Genomic DNA, 23,060 nt, shown 5'->3' on the forward strand with positions numbered 1-23,060 from the left:
GTAATTGCCTTTTATGTCTAAGCCTTGCTTGAGCAAATAGAGTATCAATTTATTGAATACAGAAGCTATAGCTATAATTTTTCTGCACCCTCCACATAATCTTGTCTAGCAGGCATAAGTAGGTGCTCAGTGACAACTAAATGTTGGACTGATTGATTCAGCACGATGTTGGATAAAAACCACTTGGACAGGAAGGGGGAGACCGGACGTGTGTTTCTGACTCTGTAACTAGGAAGTCACTATCCTCTCTGGATTTCTGCTTCCTTGTTTGTAAAATGATGGTGATAATTAGGTTTTCAAACTCCTGGGAGCTCAAAGGAAACAGGAGAAGTTATTCTCAATATTTCAAAAATCCACTGAAAGTTATACATTTCATATCAATTTGCAGATTAATTATCTATCAAAATATGCATTTATGAATAATGATGAGAAATCATAAAAAGAATCTTTAGTTGTGAAAAGTATAAAAATACTTTGAAAATTACAGGATTCTATGATTTCATTTGCTCAGTATTTATGATCCAGATCCCTGGGAGACAGTAGAGCAGAGTAAAGTAAGGAATTTGGAGTTTGACTAACTTGACTAACTCCCAACCCCACGACCTACTAGCTATGTTAACTTGAGTAAATTCTTATCCTAAGCTTGTTCATTCATTTGAAAAATGGGCACACTGACAGTAGTTATCCCATAGAGTTTTTACAAGGACAAATCAATATGTGAATTTTTGCACCTCTTTAAGTGCATTGCTTGGCACACAGCAAGTGCTTAATAAATGTTACTAGGAGTATACCCAGAATATTAGTCTGCTCAGGCCACCATAAAAAAAATACCACAGATGGGGTGGCTTAAACAACTGACACAGCTCTGGAACCTGGAAGCTTAAGATCAAGGTTCCCACAAAATCGGTTCCTGGTGAGGGCTGTCTTCCTGGCTTACAGACAACTGCCTTCTTACTGTATGTTCACAAGGTATTTCCTCTGTGTGTATGCAGGAAGAGAGAGAGAGAGAGACTGAGTGAGCAAGCCAGCTCTCCAGTGTCTCTTCTTAGAAGGGCACAAATCCTGTTGATCAGGGCCCCAGCCTTAGGACCTCATTCAACTTTAAGGACTTCCTTAGAGGTCACATCTCCAAATACAGCCACACCAGGGGTCAGGGCTTCAACACACAGATTTAGGGAAGGGAAGGACACAATTATTCAGTCCATAACACCTGGGGTGAGAGAGACATTCAGAGTATTGCCAGGAAAGAAAGTTTAGTCAAAATCACAAGAAATATTTCTTCAAGAAGTGGTCTGTCTCCTAACCTGGGGAGGTTTATAACAGGTTGAGGAATAGCTCTTCATTTCCAGAACACGTGGCCAATGTGTTTGACAGTAGTCGCTGTGGTACAGCCTGCATCATGGAGCATGGAAATGCAGGGGAACCAGAGCCATTCCCAGGACCAGCCTCCTCCCACCACTGTGTGCATTTATAAGGTTATTGTTTTAAGTTTATTCCAGAAGGAAGGGATAAAGTCCCAATCCCCGGACCCCACTGCCAAAGATTCTCAGTAGGTCAGCAAACTGCATTTCTGCATTTGTAACAAGCCCACACAAATACCTCTTTAAAGAAATGATTCTAGAAGAAAAACTCAAAGCCTGAGTGGAGAGGTAGGGAGAAGCTGACTACGATGTTTACGCTGCTGTGATGCCTGCTGGGGTGGAAGCCAGCGTGTGTGATCAGCAGCTCGGTGGCAGGAGGCAAAGAGCACAGCGAGGGCAGGGAGGGCCAGGAGGGTCCGCTGGGCCTGGATGTGGGCACACAGTGGGGAGTAGGGGACAGAAGGAGGGATGACACGCAAATGACTGCCATCTAAGGAAGCCAGCCTCAAGAGCCCAGGTTGCAGGACGCCCAGTGGGCCTGTGGACTGCTGCAGAAGCCTGGGGCGTCCTGGATGACTGTTCCTGAGAATGAGGGAGGGTAGATCAATCACAGAGAGCACGCTTGCTTTGGTTTTCTTCCAGGTGGCTTTATTTACTTCTAGACTAACCTTTTTTTGTCATTATCATCAACCCAGCTAAAGAGAAGCTGAAGTCCGGGGTGTTGAGGATGCTAATGCTGATGATGCCGGAACGGTGCAGCCCAGCACTGGTATCTAGACTGGACCAGGCGCGATGTGACCCAGCAAGAAGAAGCCCCCACTCTCATAAAGACAGCTAGTTTCCCTGGACTACATTTTGTTATTTTTCTTTTCTTGTCCATCTGTTGTTAGACTAACCTCCCCTGATGACTGAAGGCCATCAAAGACAAAGACAAAGACAAATTTGATGGTTCCGTGGATTGCCATATGTGTGCTGTGAACCTAGTCTCCCTTTCTGAGAAATAAATTTTGCAATCATTGCACATGTAGGTGATATAGAGGCAGAATTCTCAGCTCAGTATTTTACCGCCATGCCCCGTCAGTAGGATTTCTATATTTCATATCCAATGCTTTCACTCTGGCATGTACTTTCCTCAGCCATGCTTGGGATGGAAATGTCCCTGCATTCAAATAGGAAAATAGCCTTATGACTTCTAAACCTATTCTCAACCTTGGTCCTTATCTGAAATTGGGTGCAACTTAAGAATTTTCAGGCTCGACCAAAAAAAAAGGATAAGCATGATAAATTCTTCATCCAGAGTCCACTTTCATTTAAGGCTCCTAAAATGAAGCTATTATTAGTTAATGCTCAGATTAATCGGCTGGACACCGCTCCGGATTATACAGGTGGTGGTCAAAATGTGGAGAAGGGCATTTGGTTGGGAGGACTTCCCTCTCATCTCCTTGTTTCTCCTTTGACTTAGACATGCAGCCGTTCTTCCCTTGCCTTGCTCATTTCCACAGGACGAAGAGTTGCTAACTGCTGTCCAGAGCCTAACTTCACTGGTAGGGACGCTGCTTTGAAAACTGGTGCAAGCACTGTGTGTTAGACGTGCTGCAGCTGTGAAGAAGGCCTGGCCTTCAGAAGGCAAGCATGGGCCGCCTCACCCTCTTCCCGCTCAGACTCTGTGTGAGAGTAAGGACTGTCAGGCCCTTCCTGTTGGGAAGGAATTTGGGGCCCCTCTTTGGCCTTCAACCTAAGCCACAGGCTCCAGTTCAGTTTGACCAAAGCTCCCTTTCACAGGGGAGGAATGGGGTTCCGTGTGTGTGTGTGTGGGGGGGAGTTCTGTTATAATTGGGAACTTGCTCAGATATGAACAAATCTGGTTATTTTCCCCATTTGGCTCCTGATCTCTGTAGATATGATGCCTTCAGAAGGAAGGATCAGTTTTAGGTATTCAGACACCAAATCCTCTACCTCAAATCTTTACTAGAATTCTCCCACAGGAGTTGAATAGTTACTAAAAAATCACTTTGTGACTCTTAGGTCCCATGCAGTTCTTTCCTCTGCTCTCTGAGTAAAAGCCACACTCTACATTTTACAAAATCTAAGATATTTTCTACCACTTTAGGTTGAAGCTTGCAAAGACAGAAGTAGGAGGTGGCCCATTTCTACTTAAGAATATTACCCATAACGGGATGCATCATTCCCAAATGATTTGTGCATTTTAGCCCGTGTTGAGACTGTTTAAGAACCTGGTGCATTTCAAAGACTTTATTTAGGAGTTCACCATCCTTACCGACTTAGAAGTAAGGTCATCTATCCCACTACTGAGCACTTTCCAAAGTATAAGGATCTCAGCAGTGATTTTACTTACATCACACCCCACTCAAAATGCCTCCCTGAGACCCAGGGGTTACCAGCATCTACACACGCTTCCATACCAGAGGTACACAAGGAGCATCAATATAATCCACAAGGCTGTTTCTTTAAAATAAATAAATAAGTAAATAAAGTCTGGATTAATTAATTAATTTTTAAAATGTCTGAAGGAGGGGAGCCTGGGTGGCTCAGTGGGTTAAAGCCTCTGCCTTTGGCTCAGGTCATGATCCCAGGGTCCTGGGATGGAGCTCCAAATTGGGCTCTCTGCTCAGCAGGGAGCCTGCTTCTTCCTCTCTCTCTGCCTGCCTCTCTGCCTACTTGTGATCTCTGTCTGTCAAATAAATAAATAAATTCTTAAAAAAAAAATGTCTGAAGGAACTATAGCAATATTTGAAACACTGAAAAGACCATGGGATGGAAACACAGTTATTTGGTATTTGATATATCTGAGCTATACATATTTGATATTTCATGAACACCTAAAACATTTCACTATGAGAAAAAAGATTTTAATTGCTGATTATAAAAGTGAAACAAAATAGAAGTAATATGCCTATTAATTACCTTAAATCTTAGCCCTATAAACATTCATTGAAAGTGTGCTCAATACCTATATCCCCCAAACCAAGGAGATTCCATAGTTTCTCATTGTTTATACCAAGAGTATCTCACCATCTTTATAGAATCAAAAGGGCCCTGCCTCCTAGGATAGAACTTGTGCTTTAATTCCCCTTTCTCTATCTAGCAGTTTCTCCCCAGTAGATAAGCCTTTGTTTATTTGACAGTCAGTAATTAAGTCATTCCCTTTCTTTATCTCTCTGCCTGATACCAATTCTGCTAATCATCAGTACGTACAGGGTCTTTAAAAATCACTTGTCTATCCCTTTTCCCCAAGAGACCCACATCTAAACTAGTCCAGATAGTTAGCAATCTCCGCTTTCTTAAAAGCCTTCAACCAAAGCAGTCCTCATCTTCTGGGAGTAACACATCAAGGATTAACAGTTTTCAATGCCAACAAATCCTTTCTATTCCTCTTCCGGTTAAAGCTCCTCTCCTTTCACACTCTGGAGACAGGGACTAACGGAGTGCTATTCTGTGTGCACATGTGCATATGTTCCCCCCTTTCTCCTTTATTTTATTCCAGAGAGACTGGCATAAGTTTACTCAAATACCCCTTTCTCACTTTATCTTCATGTGCATATATTATTTTTAAAAGGTTAGGTTATCTTCAAAATACTGCTCTCTGTAACATAAAGAGTCTACAGTATACCCAGGTAACGGAAGAGGGTTGACTAGATTGTGTGGGCATATTGATTATTTTAATATTAGAGATAATTCTGGTTTATATACAGCCCCTTGGTCCTTTTTTCCCCTCGTGTTCCCATACTAGCTCTCCCACCATCCAAACCATCATCTCAATACCTTCTAATCTAATGAGTGTATTGGTTATCAGGCTGTATTGTTGGTTTTACATGAAACCCTCACCATCCCCTTCTAGTGATCTAGCCAAGTAAGTTGCTTTGTTTTCCAGAGAGATGAAAGTAGGTCTCGCTCATCCCCTGTGTGTCCAAGCCCTGTGCCAGACAAAGAGTAGACACTCCCTATGTATTTGTCAGCTGGAGAAAAAGAAATGAACAGGTCAATGACTCAAAAACACCTGAATGCAGCCACTGTATTAATCAGAAATCCCTAAATAGCACCACTGGATTGTGTTCAACCCAACCAGGTAGTATTCAGTTTACAGTGTGTTCTTCACACTAGGCTTGTAGCTTTACCTACAATATACGTTCTTCAGTTTACAATCCTGATAAGAGGTAACTCAGCTTAAGAGAAAGGATTAGGAGAGGTCAAAGAATGATTATAGTGTTCCTATCCTTTAGTTTCACCCTGGTCTTTCCCGCCCTACATTTTAATCATTGACATCCTGCAGTCATACAGATTTTTACAGGCAGCATTCAATGCCCCAAGACTGAGGAAGTCAGCCAACTGACCTTGCTCTAAACCAGCCTCCTCCATCTGTCCTGGGCAATGGCGTGCGTATTCTGGTTCCCCTGTGCCATCTGCTGGTCTCCTGAGTCACTGCTTCCAAAGTGCCTCAGGAGTGCCATGTTGTGGCTGAAGAAAGGTAAGGAGGAGTCCTTCCATAGCATAAGTGCGCTCGGATCCAAGAGTCCAGCTTGGGTTGTGAAATAATTCATTCCCACTACATGTCAGTAATGGAGATGAGGAACCCTAGGCACTGAGGAAAGAAGTCTCTCCCCCAAAGTGATAATCTGAGTTTATCTGTAGGAATACTTAGTCTTTCTCAAAGCATCCTACAACTATAGAGTTCCCCCAACATCTGCAAAAGGATGCTTAAAAGCAAGCAAGGAAAACAAACAAACAAAAAACTCTGCGCTTAGAATAAACACATGTATGAGATACATGGGAAGATAAAGTGAGAAAGGGGTATTTGAGTAAACTTATGCCAGTTTCTCTGGAATAAAATAAAGAAAGGAGAAAGGGGGGAACAGAGGAAAGGAAGGACAGAAAAATATTTTTTCACCACAAAATATGTTTAATATCCATTAGATTATTCCTAAATTCTCTAACTGAACACATTCCAGATTTCCTTTTTTACTTGAACCAGGCCTTTTGGAATGGTATATTCCAGAAAGTAATACACTATAAAATGATAATAATAAGCCATAAAAATCATTGAATACAAGGTTATTAAAAATTAGATGCAATCCCCAAGATATGAGGAGGCTACCTATAGAGGCAGTGGTACCAATTTGGTGGCAACAACTCTGGGCTCAGAGCTATGATTCAATGGGCTTCTTTTCTTCGGAGGTTTACTGAATGTGCACTATAATATGAGCTAGTTCGACTTTCTGTGCTAAAACTCAGCATGAATGATTCTGTACAGAGGATTCTAATGTCTCTTCCCATATATTCTTCATCTAGATCACTCTTGGGAATATTTCTAAATTTTCGAGACATGTGCCTTCGCCTTCTGTTTTAAGAAGTATTTATTTCTTGCACACTGTGATATCTGCCAAACATTACTTTTATGTAAAATAATTTCCCTTCTGAATATCTTCCCTGCTCTCCTCTCCTGAGCCAATGGCTCAAAGATCTGTATATAGAAGCCATGTCAAAGAGTGATTAAAGAGTACTTTTCATTTCTTCCTCAAATGCCAGAAGAGCCAACTCCTCAGCAGCTCAGATGATTTTTTCCCCACCATCCTCCTGACTGAGCCCAGCCAAATTCCACCTGCTGAATAACAGGTCTGAGCAAAGCCTAAAACCCCAGGCTCTCAGGCAGAAGCCTCACAGTACTGTACTTAAAAATCAGAACAAGAAATAAAGATCTCGGCTTTTTTCTTGGCACTATACTTGGCCCTCTGGGTTATCCGAAGGGCAAGCCATTTTCCTCTGTATCTCAGTTTCTGTTTCTAAAGTGGAGACACAAAAATTAGAATTGGAGTGTTGATAATATTATATAATGATGGTTAATATTTACTGAGTGATGACTATGTGCTAGATCCTGTGCTAAATACTGATGGTGCGGTCTCTCAGTCCTCATAAAACCCTATGAGATAGATATTCTTATTATCCTTATTACAGGTAAGGATAGTTCCTCTGAACTACAATTGGTTAAAGCACCTTCTTTATTGTTTCTTCAACATCCATTCTTTCAACATACACAAACACCTACTATGTGCCAACCAGTAAGCTGGATTCTGGGAACACAGAACTAAATGCAAACCTCATTCCTACCCTTACGGTTATCACAGGCTAGTATGGGGACCATAGAAGTAAGCTATCAGGTACAGAGGTTTGAAAGAAGTGCACGCATATAGAGTGGGGAGTCTCAGAAGGTAGTAGGAAATCTCTGGATTAAGGGGTATGGGTCAAAGAAGGTCTCTTGGATAAGGGGCCTCTTGCATGGAGTCTTCAATTGGAGGAGAAATGGGAACCATAGAATCCTGGTGACAAAAGGAACTGCAAGAACATCCGTCCCAGTTCCCCATTTTCAGATGAGTACTCTGAGGTCTGGGTTGGGGGTGTTGGACTGCCAGAGTTCACACATCTCTTAATGGCAGGATGGGGCCTAGGCTCCAGGAGCAGACAGAAGTAGTACCAGCTGGATATATATTTGTGAAACTGAAGGGATGATAGGTAGCTCTCTCATTTCTATGTAAATCCCTATCTTAAAAGGCCTTTAAGTACTTCACCAAAGGATTTCTTCACCTAGTTTGAGTCCTACTTGAGTTGTGATCAAATTGCTGATCTTGAAATTCCCTTCAAACACTCAGACTTTTCTATCTTCAAACTCAGTTTTGCCTGGAGGGTCCTCTCAGTGCCTTAGGGTGTCATGTTCCCCTTGTCAAGGGCCTGAAACAGGTTTGGAAAGGTCTGGGAGACACTCATCTATGGACTGGTTTGGGAAGCTCAGTGATTCAGCCACCACAGGAGGAAACTAAAAACCCCTGTGCATCTCCTGATGCCAAACAACTCTAGATGCTTTGTGTTTGTGACTTCTTTTCAGATGGACAATGACTAGGTAGGGCGGCTCTTGTGGTCCATCACTTGAGGAGTAAACTACACAGAGGACCCAGGTGGTGACTGGCAGTCAGGACTGGGGACCAGATCTGCTGAATCTCAGAGGCTGGGATTATTTCCTACCTGACATGTTTCACTGTACCCAGGCCATGCCTTTTCCAAACGATTCCCCAAATGATGCCAGTTTTCTGAGCAGAAATGGACTGACTATAGCGTGTTCCCCCGTAGGGAAACCAACTCCAAGTGCACATCTCAATGACAGTGCCTCTGCATTGTCATCTCTGTATCCCAGACAACATAACACCCACAGTGGAGAACATTTACAAAACAATAACTTTGTGTAAGGCGCTGGGCTGAGCACTCTATATACAAGATCTCATTTTATTATTATCTCTTTTTTGTACATGGTTAAGTAACTTCCCCAAGTCATAGGTAAAACTAAGTCATCTGACTCCAGAATTCAAATTTTCATGCCTACATTCCAGACCACTGCTCACAGCCTCTCGATGAAGAAAAAATACCAGTGGACCTTGCTGTCTGAGAAAATACCATGAAGCAGCCAACCTCAGGATCTTATAGGTTTTTCCAATTCTAATTTTCAGGTTCTGTTTCAGTCACCTGTGTAGATGGTAACGGGCTGATGGCACTGGTACAAATAAAATAGGTCTCCCTCCCCGAAGCAATCTTCAGGGCTGAGATGAACTCTAGATAAATGAGGGTACCTTGAGCATTCTGAAATGAAACATGAAACCTGTTGGGTTTATAATCAGAAGAGAGAAAGCATGAGCTTTCAGAAGGCCCACTCTTCCCCGGGACCCTTCTCATGACAATGTGTCATCTTCAACTCTTAACAAAAAGGGTACAGACGCTAGAATTCAAGCCCAGGCTTTAGACCCTCGGCCAATTGAGTGAACTGTACCAGGGAACTTCATCTCTCCGAGCCTCAGTCTCCTCCTGTGTATGGTGTATGTGCCAGAGGGTCGGGAGTACGGATCAAAATGACTTATGTGAAGGACCTGGCACTGTGCCTGGTACCCAGCAAAGGATCAAGTACATGTTCATTAAAAAAATAAAACAATGGCATGGTTTCAGCACTCTCAGGGACTCCCTGATCACCAGGCTTGTAAGCACCCCCACACCCCCAGTGCCACCTCCTGATCGGACGCTGGCACTGTGTCCCCGTGTCTCTGCCAGGCAGGTGGCTACTCCAAGCACCTCAGGAGAGAACACTCGGGATCAGGGAAATAATTCCTAGAAGCCTCCTGAGAGCTGACTCTCTCCAGCGCCAATGTTGCCAGTCCCCTCCGCTTCCCCCAGACTTCCTGCTTCTGGGTGAAAAAACTGATTTTTCAACCCTCAGTTAGGTGGTCTGTGAGGGGAGGGTTAGGTTGGAAGCAGAAAAAGCAACAGCCCTGGTCTCAGGGTTGAAGGCTTCAAATCCCTCAGGGCTTCAACCACCTTCAGATTTATAGGCCCATAACAGTGGAAAACTGCCTCCTGGCTGAGTCCAGAGCTGCCTTGGGACCCAGGGGGCTCCTGGCCGCTGCTGTTTGTGAACCTCTTTATCTCTCTAATGCCATGTTCCCTAAATCTGTGGTATTAAAATGATGAGAAAGGGCGAAGGAGGGTGATTCATGCCCGGGTTACACTGACAATGAAATTCATCGAAATCAAATTTCTCCCAAGCATGCCAACAACATCCCGGCTGGTGCCTGCCTCAGCTCTAGGACTGGGTTTGTTTGGTTTCTACAATGATTTTTCTTTTTAATATCATTATTTTTATTATTTCGCCTAATGTTTTTATAATGTGCTTACTGTGGAGGTTGCCTGGTGCCTGCCAGCATTCTGGTGATGGGGGTGGGGGTAGGGCAGGCTTGTTTACCCCAAAAGCTGTTGTTTTGCACATACCTCCAGCCACTGGAAGAAAGTGGAGTCCTTCCTCTCCCCTTCCCCAGCCCTGCCCTGACAAGGAACCAAACACTAAATGTAGAATCATTGACTTGTTCCCACCCCACACTAAGTGAAATCCCAATATTAATGAATGAGTGCAACCAACCCTCCCCTTTGCACACCCACCTTCCTTCTTCCCACCGTTGCCTCAATCGTTTTTTTGTGTGTCATGGCTTCTAGCTCCATCTTTGGCCATCCCACCCTGGAAAGTTATCCAAGATTCCTCTTAAAATATGACAGAAGGAGAAAGTCTAATTAACAGTATCACATCTCTATCATGGAAGAGTAAGCACCATTTTTTAAATAATTGAGATCTGTACATATTAACCTGGAGAGCTGTCAGTGACACGTCCTTACATGAAGAAACAAAGCTGGAGAGCAATGGGTTTTGCAGGATCCACTTTATAAAAAAAAAAACAAAACAAAAAAAACAATCCCAATGATAATCTTACACTCATATGTGTTTATTTGGATATGTTTGTATCAGTGTGGATAACAGCATGGAAGGATGCACCCCAGGCTGTTATCATGAGTGGCCTGCTTTAGGGGATGTTGGAAGATGAATATTGGGTTTTTTAAAAATATACCTAATGATATTTCTTTAGCTGCAGTTAACCCTTGTTACTCTGGTGATGTTTAAAGAGGAATTTGAGAAAAAAATTTTCAATCAATCTATAACTGACATATATCTTGATTTTTATTTTAAATGTGACGGACACCCAGGGTCCTGCAGCCATGGTCAGACCTATGTAGGACTCACTGGGATGGACATTGACTGTGCTTCTATTCATAGAGCTTCATTTGCATCACCTTGATGCCTAACTCATCCTGGGGATGGAGTCCACTAAAAGCCCTTAGTTGTTTTCATTAGGACTTCTATAAAAGGAGATTTCTTCCATCCTATGTACTTTGAAGCAGATTTTTTTTTTTTTTTACTCCAAATGCAGGACCTTAAGTTTCTTATTAAATTTTTCGCAATGGTTTTAGCCTTTTGTTCCACTTGTCAAGGTCTTTTAAAAATCTGATCTTATCTAGCCTATTAGCCACCCTGCCCAGCTTCGTGCCAACTGCAAATTTGATCAGCAGGTCTTTTATGTCTTGATCCAAGTCCCTAATAAAAATGTTCAGCAGGACAGAGCCAGGGACACAGTCTTATACTTTCTCTTTTAGGTGAACAAATACACAAAATTTTTTATTCATCTTTCATTGAGTTCCCTTCGTTGTGTGCAAGACTCCTAAAAAACCAAAGAGGTTTGTATTCAGGCAAATCAATAACCATCCCCATCATCTGACTTGGTGAGGATAACAATAAACACTAATCACAATCCAACTTGAGCCAATCTAAAAGCACAGCAGTGTTAGTCAGAGGAATGGAACATATGGCTCTGTCCACATCTGCTCTGAGGCATCCAGATGGAAGTAGGAGGTGGGCTGGGGTGTGGGGTGAGTAGACAGTGGGGGTAGGAGTGAGGGAAGAGGGGGCAGGCAGGTGAAGGCAGCCAGGGGAGGGCTTCGGGAACGAGCTCCCAAATCGATCTCCACGATTGTGTGGTTAATGTACAAGCAGCACGCAACAGCTGCTGATGGCTCCCATCCGTGACAGTACAACCGTATGACAAATACTTCCCGTCATACCTCGAGAGCTGAGTCTTCTGCTTTTTTGGTTAATGGACCTTTGACGCGCCTCCTGAAATCGCTTCTTCACAGGCTTGCGGAGTCTTTGTCACAAATGTGTGATGTTTTTCTTCTCCATGTGGTTGTTTCCTCAGTGCTGTAACTGAGCAAGTGTCCTAGACTGCCCTTTTCCTCCCCCAACACTCCTCCACAGCCTTCCAGAAGCTGCCACACTCCTGACTTCCACACCTCCTTATGCAAAAGAATAAACACTCACCTAAGTGATACAAGATGCGAATTTAAGCCAGTCCTTGCTGAGATTTGTGGCAGAGCTTAAAGCAATATTTCACCCTCTTTGTGTCTAAAAGGAGTGCATTTTTCTAAGACTAAATGAAAGCACGTGGCAAAGAGATAGATACTAAATAAATATTAGCTGCATCTGAGTCTATAAATGGCAGAAGACACAGGCATGACTTGTTCCAAACTTCTGGCTTTGACTATTGGTCAACATGGGTAGGGCCAGCAAGTGCATTGTGCAATCCTCAGTGTTTGGACATCACTCTTCTTGACCTCCTGAGAATGTGTTGAGAACTGTGCACAGACTTCTCAAAGCTGCACCGATTCCCTCATTCATCCGACATGTGCTGACTGTCAACTTTAGGCAAACACTGGACAGGGTCTGAGACATACAAAGATGATTAAAGCAAGATCCTGACATCCAAATAACGCTGTCAAGTGCCTCACGGCCTACAGTAAAAATACTCCTAGACCCAGTACACACACATACACACACACACTCCTCTTTCTCTCACACACACACCAACAGCAGCAACAGAAACAGAAGTCTACATATCAGACACTTACTAAATGAAATATACTTGATATTTTCTGTTCTATTTCATTTTAAAAATTGATTTTACCACCTACTATTGGGGTATTGACACATAGTTTTAAAAACCCCACTCTGGGGTAGATAAATGTTATCAGTCTTTATTAGATGAGAATGCCAACCAAGGAGTTCCCAGGTCTGCCTGGGGGAGTCAGAAGCTCTAACACTTAAGCTTGAGGGATGAGGTATGCACAGAGTCGTTAGTGTTCCTGGAAGAGGGAACAGCATGGGCAAGTGCACAGACGAATGGAAGCACGAGTACTCAGGAAACTCCAAGTCTGAATGGGTAGAACACAGGAAGTTTGTGGAAAATGGGGGAAATATTAGGCTTTAGGAATAAATTTTTTAAAATAAGCAAAGGTTAAGGGACCAATGACTGAATACTCAAGAGGAAAGATTTTAGTGCCAAGCAGGAAACCCAATCCAGCACAGAGTCTAGGCTCTGGGAGATTAGATTTCAGGTGAGGATGAAAAAAGGTATGTTTTTTTGAAGCCAATAAACCACAAAATGCACCGTATTTAAAAAGTAACGTCCCTTGAGTATTGCTGATTGTTTAGCAGCATCTGGACATGTCAGTTCAGTCAATGACTGAATGAATTCAGTCATTGACTGAATTGGCTGAATGGGGGTGTTTTCTGCCACACACTAGAGTACCTACCTTGGGACTGTGGCGCCCAGAGGTCCTTTTAGAAGAAGTCATGTCTGAACCATGGACAGCAGGCTCAGGAGCCCAGTCAAGTTTGTCACGAAGAGCTCTGTGACCCACTAACAATTTTGGGCATTAATCTGGCCAAGAAGGCCACTGGCAGAGACTAATAAATGGCAAGAGATTATCTAAAAACTATCTAAAAACTGGTTGAGCCATTAATATTGCTGTCAAGGAGCAGATGGATTGGAAGGAGAGATTGACTATAAGAAGGCCAATCAAATAAGCAGCTAATCCTAATACTGCATGAGATAGTGACAGGAGCCTGAAAGAAAGCAGGGCTGATGAGGATGAGAAAGAGAGAATGGGTTAGGAAATACAAAGTTGAGAAATCAACATGACCCAGAAACTGATATGATATAGGGAGTAGTAGAGGAAAAATCTAAGGATGATGCATTAAGTTACTAGACTGGGTGACTGGGAGGATTGTGGAGCTCCTGAAAGGGCTGACTTAGGATAGTCTGGGAAGGAACAGGAGGATTAGTACAGTACAGAGTCACTACCAGGGGATCCAGATCAGTGTCCTATCAATTACCATGACCAGAAAAAAAAAAATTATCTCCCACCCACAGGACCCATACGCCCAAAAATTGCTAAGAGCTACTTTCTTCTACTGGACCACCTAAAGAACCATTGACAAAGGTCAGAGCCAGGAGGAAGGAAAGGTGTTGAGTGGCTGGTGTGCATGGAATGAAGGCTGTCTCTGCAGTCCAAGATAAGAGCTCTATCTCCTATGGACAACTGGGCAATGGGGATTCTTGCAGTTGCCAAGCAATTCCTCCCTCTAGCTGGGCACAGAGCTAAATGGATAAGACAATATAGGACAAAATCAGAAGGAAGCATTTATTAGCTCTGCCTCCAGAAGCACTCATTGTCTGTCTGTCTGTCTGGATTCACAGGAGAGGGCCAGGTATACAGAATCTAAAGACCGTTTCAGCATCCCCCCCACCCAAGGTTTGAGAGGTGACACATGTATTAAGTTGAACTGTGTTTTCTAAAAAGAAATAACCAAGTCCTAAAGCCCTTCCCCCAACCCCACCCCAGGCCTGTACCTGTGAATGAAACCTTATCTGGAAAAATGATTTTGTTAGATGTAATTAAGGATAGAAGAGATTATCCAGGGTTTAGGATGTGCCCCAGATCTTATGACTAATGTCCTTATACGAGTAAAGAAAGAGATTTGAGACACAGAGAGAAAACAGGCATGAGAAGACAGAGGCAGAGACAGGAGGGATGCATGGATATGCCAAGACTTGCCAGCAGCCATCAGATGCTGAGAGAGGTGTAGAACGGATCCTCCCTCTGGGCCTGGCCTACACCTTGATTTTGCACTTCGTGCCTAACAACTGTAAAAGAATCAATTTCTGTTGTTGAAAGCCACCATGTTGGTGGTAATTTGTTAGAGCAGCACTAGGAAACAGACAATATCCCATTTAGTGCTCTCAGGATATGGGTGAAGGCCAACCGGTACCTTCTCAGAAGTGATCGTTACTCTCTGGCAGTCTGCATCTGTGTCTCCTTCATTCCCTCTGGGGCAGAAGCATCTCCTCAACCTGGGTCCCTTTTTCCACATTCTCTCTGCTCTTTTCCCATCATGGCAGCTTTTCTTCTTAGCTCAGATGCTATTCTGAGCTCAAGGTAACAGCCAGTTAAGCAGATCTCTACTGAAACCCTGCAGTGCTAAAAGTACCCTGCGGATCCCAAGTGTGATGAGGCGCAGAACAACTTTCTTAAGCAGTTGACAAGAAGTTGGGAGAGCCTTCTCACCCCGCATTCCTTCATTCCTATCATCACCATTGGGCTACTGAAGAAGTCAAATGCATATTATCAATCTTAAACTTGTACCTGCTTGATCTGCAGTCCAGCTGCTACCCTAAATTTTCCCTTCTTTAGAAATGTCTCCTGGGAAGACCATAACCCAAAGCCTTTCCTAGCATAAGTCTTTGATTTACACTACCAGCATCCTTCCTGGGCAACAATGCTCAGATTTCAAAAACTATCACAAAATAGCTTCTTGTCAAGAGAATATTAGAGACCTCAGCTGTACTCTAAGGCTTAGCCTGATCCTGTCGATCCAGGAGGTTGCCATGATCTTAAGAAGTCACAGCATTCTCATTTCCACTTGAAAGCCTAACACTACACAAAGAGCAAATACTTCCCAGATTGCCTAAGTTCATTAACTTATCACATAGTGTGGTACTGGATTTGCAAAAGTAACCTTCCTTTCTGGAAATTCAAAAAATTCAAAAAGAAAAAAATTGAAGGACTTAGCCAAATCCCCATATGGCCCTGGCCTAGTCATTTAACCTCTGCTTGGCCCACTTCGCTTATTTATGCATTAAATGGGGATCGTGAAAAGACATCTTATGAATTAATTAACTAATGATTGAAAGGGGTTTTAAAAGTGCTATGCAAATGGTAAGCATTATTGTGAGGCCCGTGAGAATCTGAGACAAAGCAGGAAGCCAAACTCCAAACTGAGGATTATAACCAAGAAGCAAATGTAAGCACTTAGGAATGTGAAAGAACTATTAATATTGGTTACTATGATGTAGTCGTTTTCTCTAAAATGAATCTCTCCAGATCGAGAGGTGAGAAACTGTTAAAATGTGGATTCAGTTTTAAAACCCATGCGAGCCCAGATGCTCTGTAAGTGGTTACACTTCAGCAAACGCCTGCGCATTAAAACAAAATCAAAAGATCGAAGCAAACTGGAACTGGAGAAGAAGCAGGTGCATAAAACAAATGCCGTCAGCATATGTGTGAGCACAAACAATTAATTGTGCCCACATAAGTCATATGATTGGCATTTGCAGATGTCCATATATATAGTTCAAATACTGCAAAAATAAAACCTCTTGAACCCACATAATTTTAATATCATACTCATTAGAGAGAAAAAACCTCTCTCAAACCACCAGCCTGTGGAAGCCCTCCAGGCAAAGTGGCTTAGGTTTCTGTTTTCCATTCTTCAATAAACGGACCCCTGGCTTTATGCGGGCCTGGGGCAGCCATTGATCCTTATAATTATAAACAAAACGTGGCATTAATTCCTCCATTTAAAAAAAATTCATTGAAATTAAGCTATGGAGATATGGCTCTAATGTCTTTTACAGGAAAATAAAGCCATCTTAACCAACACAATAAAAATCAAGAAATGACTCAAACAAGTTTTTCCTATTTCAACAACTTTTGGCTTTAATGATTATAGAAGAATGGTTTTGTCTGATTGGAAAAGCAGCTTTTAGTGTCCAGGCCCAACTTAGCTTCTGTGTTTACGCCTGAATGTCACTTTAAAGCTACCAGCATGTCTGGTCTTTGGTTCAACAAGCAAGAGCAGTTCCTGGACTGGCAGCCTCTACTTCTGAATTTTGTGCAAGCAGCAGAAACCATGGCACTCGGGATGACAAAGCTGAACTTGGGAGACCAGAAGAGCAAGCCGTACTAGAAAAACTTTCTGCCTTCAAAAATATTTTCTTTTGAAAAAAGAACAAATGTTTGATCTTTATATTCCTGTGCTGCTTTTGTTGCTGATAATTCTGGTCCTACTGAATAACCGGTTATGGCCAAAGAGGCATTCAGAATTCTCTAGACAAAGCATAGCCCTCTACTAATATTAACTACTTGAACCACAGATGCTTTTTCCATATCTATACCATTACTGACATGATGAAAATGTTAAGTGTTCAAAAATGCAGTAAAAAGAAAATTCATAGGCATTCATTTTTAAAGAATATTGTGATCATAATGACAGTCAACCAGATGGCCTTTGAGCAATGATTCGGCTGTATATATTTGGTCTCCCTGGACCTTCCTGAGTACCAAAGGTTAGTTTAAATAAATAAATAAATAGATACCCTTTTATATTTTTTTCCTAATCTGTTCAAGCTCCTGAAATGGCAGGAGAAGTGGGAATACCAGAATCCCTTGAAAGGTTAGAATAATTAAGAGAAATTTCAACAGAAAGAAAAACTTTTAAACCTTGATTGTACTATATTCAAAAAAAAAAAAAAACCCAAAAGTTAAACCCTTCATGAAATTAAGCTATGACCATCTCAAAAAGTCCTAGATCCTAACTTTGTTTCCATGTTCTCATGTCTTCAAGAGCAACTTCCTTTCTAACCAGTTCTCCTCTCTGGCCACCTTTTGAGATAACCCCCAAAATGTCTCTAACCAGAGGATCGATCACTTCTCCTACGGTGTATTTCCCACATCTGAGATACTCAGTCTGGATGAAGAACCAGAGGCCTCCAGGATAACATATCACAATGGCCTTTGGCTCAGCGTAAGTCCTGCAGCAGAACACAGAATGGATGCGGGTTTTCCGTCCAGAGGTGAGGTGATGATACACCTATCACAGTTGTCAGCAGGTAACTTTGGGATCTCTCTCTCTCGCTTGCTCTCTCTCACACACACACACAACTAAAGGACAAAATTCATTCTCAGAAATTTTAACACTCTAAACCGATGATGACAAAGAAATATTTCCTGACTCAGTCTTAATTCACAGCACAGGCAACTTGTGTTATTCAGAGCAGTTTTGATTCCTTTATCCTTCCTTTCCTAGCCTTCTCCCCATTTACAAATTATGTCCCATTAGGTTTTCCTAGGATTAGATACTGACCCATTAGGAAGCCAGAGATCTCTTAAAAATCCTTAGCCACACAAAGACTGTATTTGAATTTTTCATTTATTCATTCATTCATTCACTCAACTAATATTTATTCACTTGCTATAGGCACCTTGTGAGGCATTCAGAATACAAGGGTGGGCAAAACTCCATGTAGCCCATTGCCTTTATACAAAGTAAGACTTACAGAAGCATAGCATCTTGTTCCCTATCCTCTAGGCAGAAAAAAGTAGAGATCTTTCTTTCAGTTACGTTTGTTAAGAAGCCCACAGAGAAAGTATGAGTTTTCATTTTATCATTGATTTTGGATCAGGTTGCCTTTTATCCAGAGTGCTACTGGGACAGAATTATTTTAAAAGAAGGCAATGAAACTAGTTGATCCTGGGAGGGTTTTTCAGGTTTTTGTGATTCCTTAATCAAATGATCAGAGTGTCAAAGCCCAGGGCTAAGAGATTATCTAGCCCCACCCCAGACCCCCCATTTCACAGATGAAGAGACTGAGAGACAGAACTGTGAAATGTCTCGTCTAAACTAAAATAAGGTGTCAGTAACAGAGGGAGAGCTAGCTGGGTCTCCTGCCTGCTAGTTTGAGGCAGTACCACTTCCTACCACCTTCCACTGCCTTATACGGGAGCTCTGACTTCTAGAATTTGTCCCCTAGCTGTTCTGAAGCTGCCTGGTGAATCTGAGAGTAACCTAATATCCCTGTGTTGACCTTTTTCTACCTACTCACGTTCAGAAACCGAAGTGAGTAAACATGGCACCAACAGTTTCACAGGGCTCCACGTGAAGAGAACCAGCATTCCTCTTCTGGAGGAAAATGTGAAAATGTACAAAAGACAGCTGAATGATAGGCAGCAAGAAACATTCACTTATATCACAAAATTGAGGGGTATCTACAGTTTTTTGATCATTACATTGAAAATCAGGTCCCTTTTAAGGTTACCTAAGAAGAAAGTACAAGCAGTAAGAGACAACAGCAGAAGGTTTTCGGAAAATGGTGTTGTTTTTTTTTTTTTCCATATTTTCATTCATTAGCAGGTAAAGGGAGTGACAGATAAATTGTACCCTGCCATAAGACATATGTCAGGCAAGGTTACAGAAGCTGACACTGATTTTCCTCCATGTACTACATATTTCATTCATTAACATTAGGAGACATGGTCTTATTACTAAGTGTCTGAACATTTACATTCTTTTACTTATGGATACAACTACTGCCTACATCTGGAAATACATAAAATGAAAATTAGGTATGAGAAACTGATTTTTTTTAAAAAATGAGAAGGCCATGATTCAAAAATATTCTCAAATCTTAGCTTTACAGCCCTCGTTTCATCTCTTCATCCCTGTTCTCCAAATCCTAACCCTTAAAGGGTGAGTAGGGGTTAAAGATCACTCTATCTTGGAATGTGTGCACACACATTTTAAAGTTTTTATTAGGTGCTCTTCTATTACCTTTTTGCTTGAATCCCTTGTGACCACACTCCATTTTTAATAAGCTGGAAATCCTGTCAAGTGATTGTTCAGTGGTTGCATTTAACTAGAAGGCCAGTTGCTGAGCCAAAAGGTCGGCTGTTGAGCTAACTGAGGAAGCTGGAGAGAAAGCAAGCAGGCTCAGCCTCTCCATTTTAAATGAAGGCCCTTTCATTCTGCTGGTTATTCAGAATCAAAGGGATTTCAGAGCTCATTCACCTCATGGAAGAAGGGGCAAAGGGGAGAGGGTGTGTTTTGCTACTCCACATCAGAAAAACAGAAGACTTGCCCGAGTACAATCTTACAGTACATTTTTATTGTTGTTATACCTTTGCTTATGAATACAGTTTTATTAATAAAAATAAACAGGGCTCTCAGCCAAGAGGTTAACAAAAGCTGGTAATATGTTTCTTGCTTTAAAAACACACTGTGACCCATGTTCTATCCTACCATCTCTTTCTTTTACACATAGAACCATCTGAGGTCAGGGGGAGGCATAGATTTCAGAAGGGCCTCACAGGAATCTTGAACAATCCCAGTTATTAATGTAGCTGCCATTAGAAAGGAAGAAAGGAAAAGAAGTCTTCAATATAGGAAATAATTGCCAAGAGACACAAAATCACTAAGCTAGAAGCATACCAGTCTTATTTCCAAGGAATAAGGGGGAGGTAGGTGGGCTCTGGGACAATGCCAGCTTCGGCATATACCTGCGTGCCTGTGAGTGTCTGCTGAAATGCACCTCCCACATCTGAAAAGGATGCTAACTTCAGGTCTACTTTCTTCAGTTATGCTATCATCAGGTCTAGCACCGCACTGCTAACAGTATGCCATTATTAGTGGCTTCTATACTGGCTGGGGAAGCCTAAGATATGGAACATGTTGCAAATGTGGCCCTTGCCAGAGGCCAGGTAAGAGCTCAATAATGCCCAACTTTGGGCAAGAGGGTTTGAAAGGAGTTAACAAAGATGACCACAAACTCAGAAACACCTTAGCAGATCTTGCACAAATTGACAGGGTTCCCCCAAAGTCAATGGAGGCTTCAGGGTCTGGCAGTTTTTACAGCCTACTTGAGACTCTGACCTTACCACTGCTTTGTGTAGCCATGGGGAAAAGAACACGCTACCACACACACACATACATGCATACTCTGATGCCACATCAACCATTCTTATTTAAGATTATAGGCTATTCTCACCTAAAACTACACAGCCATATGGTTAACCCAATACCTGGACTTATTTCATGCTAGGAGTCTAAGGTGAATGTTGGGGTCCCAAATTAACACTCACACATCTTCCTCTCCATTGCTCTGGCCACTAGAGTAGACATGTCAGAATGGACATCTGGCCAAGAATCCAAATACTGGTTTCATCAATAGATTGAGCAACCACATAAATAACCCCATGCCTAAGGCTTGGGCTTCCTGGGAACAGCTGGATATAGAATGTGATTTGACTTCCTATCTTCTACTCCAAATTGAGCACAGACCGAACAGTGGAAAAGGGGAGACCTGATGGTGAAAAAGCTGGAACAGAAAGTGAAAATGCCTGTCTCCACCCCCTCACCGTCATTAATACAGAAAGACCCTACACTGGGAGCGGGGAGCGAGGAAGTGGCCCTTTTCAATGATCAAAGGGAAGACAATGAAAGGATTGGGATGGAACTCATTCCTTACCCCCTCTTTTTTTTTTTTTTTTTTTTGAGAGAGACATAGACATATGCCCATTCTTTTTTGAGGAAAACAGCTCATCCTCTTAAAATTTGCCAAAATGAGTACCGAGCTTCAGTCATTTGTACTGGGTGTTCATTTGCCCAAGGGTAGAAGAAGGTGGAAGAACAGAGAAAGTGCCCGGAAGGGTTGACTCCAATGTGACCCTTCTGGGGAAGAGAGAAAAATGGCAAGGGGTCAATATATCTTCCCCTCCCCTAAATCACTGCAAACATAGAAATAAAGGTCGCCCTTGAGAAAGTCTTTCAAACAGCCCCATGGTAACAGCTCAGTGAAATTTAGGTTGGTCAGCAGAGAATAACAAGGTATTTTATTAGTGAAAAATAGGCGATACACAATGTTACATTAGTTTCAGGTGTACAACATAGGGATTTGACAAGCCTATACATAATAGCAAGATATTTTTAAGGTTCTAACATAACTGTACATGTGTGGGAGATGCCCAAGAAATAAAAGAAAGAGTTTTTATTTTTGTAGGGCAGAGCAGCAAAGTTGCATAAGATTCAATAAGAAAAAAATATAAGAAAAATACAGAATAATAGGATAATCAAGTTCAAATTGTGTGATACAGATTATAAGCATTGTTGGGTACAGAGGAATAAAAGAATGTTGTGGTATAGAAATAATCAGGGAAAGCTTCTTAGAGGAAGTGGCACTTGAGCCAGGCTGAGTAGGAAGAAAAGGGAAATCATTACAGACAAGGAAAAGTATGACAATGAAGGCAGTACATGATAGAAGAGGGAAGGGGGAAAACCCAGTACAGGAGGTGAAGCCAATATTAAGGGCAGTGAGAGAAAACACAGAGTTAAGATGGCGATAGTTATTGGAAGCCCCAAAAGCCAGAAAAAATCATTAAGATTGGATATGATAGGCACTGAAGATTATGACAGACTTTCTAGCACAAAGACGTCTGCTGAAACGAATAATCCTACCAACAGAATGGTCTTTGGGCTATGGAACAATATTTGAAGGAGAGGATTCTAAGCCAAGGTCATGGAGTCTCTGGGATTTCAAGTTCCTGGAACAAACCTTCTAATCCTATGAGGCATTTTGCTACTCCTTTCTTATGATATACTTTAGGTTTTGGAAATCTTTGTGGGTAGGGCAAGCATGCTAAATCCTCATTTATCCTCTCTTATCATGTGAACTTCCAGGGATGGAGCGGAGCAATTGGGAGGAAATAGGAAGATATGTAACAGCAAACCCCCCCACTCCACACACACACCTCTTGCTTTCCAACTAAATGACATTCTAGAAAAGGCAAAACTACAAAGGCAATAAAATGATTAGTGTTCAGGGGCTAGGGAAACGGTGAGATAAACAGGTATAGTGCAGAACATTCTTAGGGCAGTGAAAATATTCTATATCATACTATAAAGATAGATACATATAATCATATATTTGTCAAAATCCATAGAATATGCAAAAGGCAAGAGTGAACCCTAGGTGAACCATAGACACTGAGTGATTATGATGTATCAATATAAGTTCATCAATTGCAATAAATGTCGTACTTTGGTGGGGGATGTTGAGAGTGGAAGAGGCTATGCTTGTGTGGAGGCAGGGGTTATATGGGAAATCTCTGACCTTCTTTTCAATTTTACTATGAATCTAAATCTGTTCTAAAAAATCAAGTTATATAAAGAAGCCATGGGAGTGTATGACCCCACTAAATGCAACATAATTGATTACACAGTGTAGAAGACCTCTCTTCCCAGACTGCCCAATACCTAACACAGAACCTTGTGCAGGGTTGACACATAGTACAGAAGTCCCACCTTAACTGCAGGAAATG

Source organism: Mustela erminea, chromosome 4 (assembly GCF_009829155.1).
Source record: "Mustela erminea isolate mMusErm1 chromosome 4, mMusErm1.Pri, whole genome shotgun sequence".
NCBI classification, from domain to species: domain Eukaryota; kingdom Metazoa; phylum Chordata; class Mammalia; order Carnivora; family Mustelidae; genus Mustela; species Mustela erminea.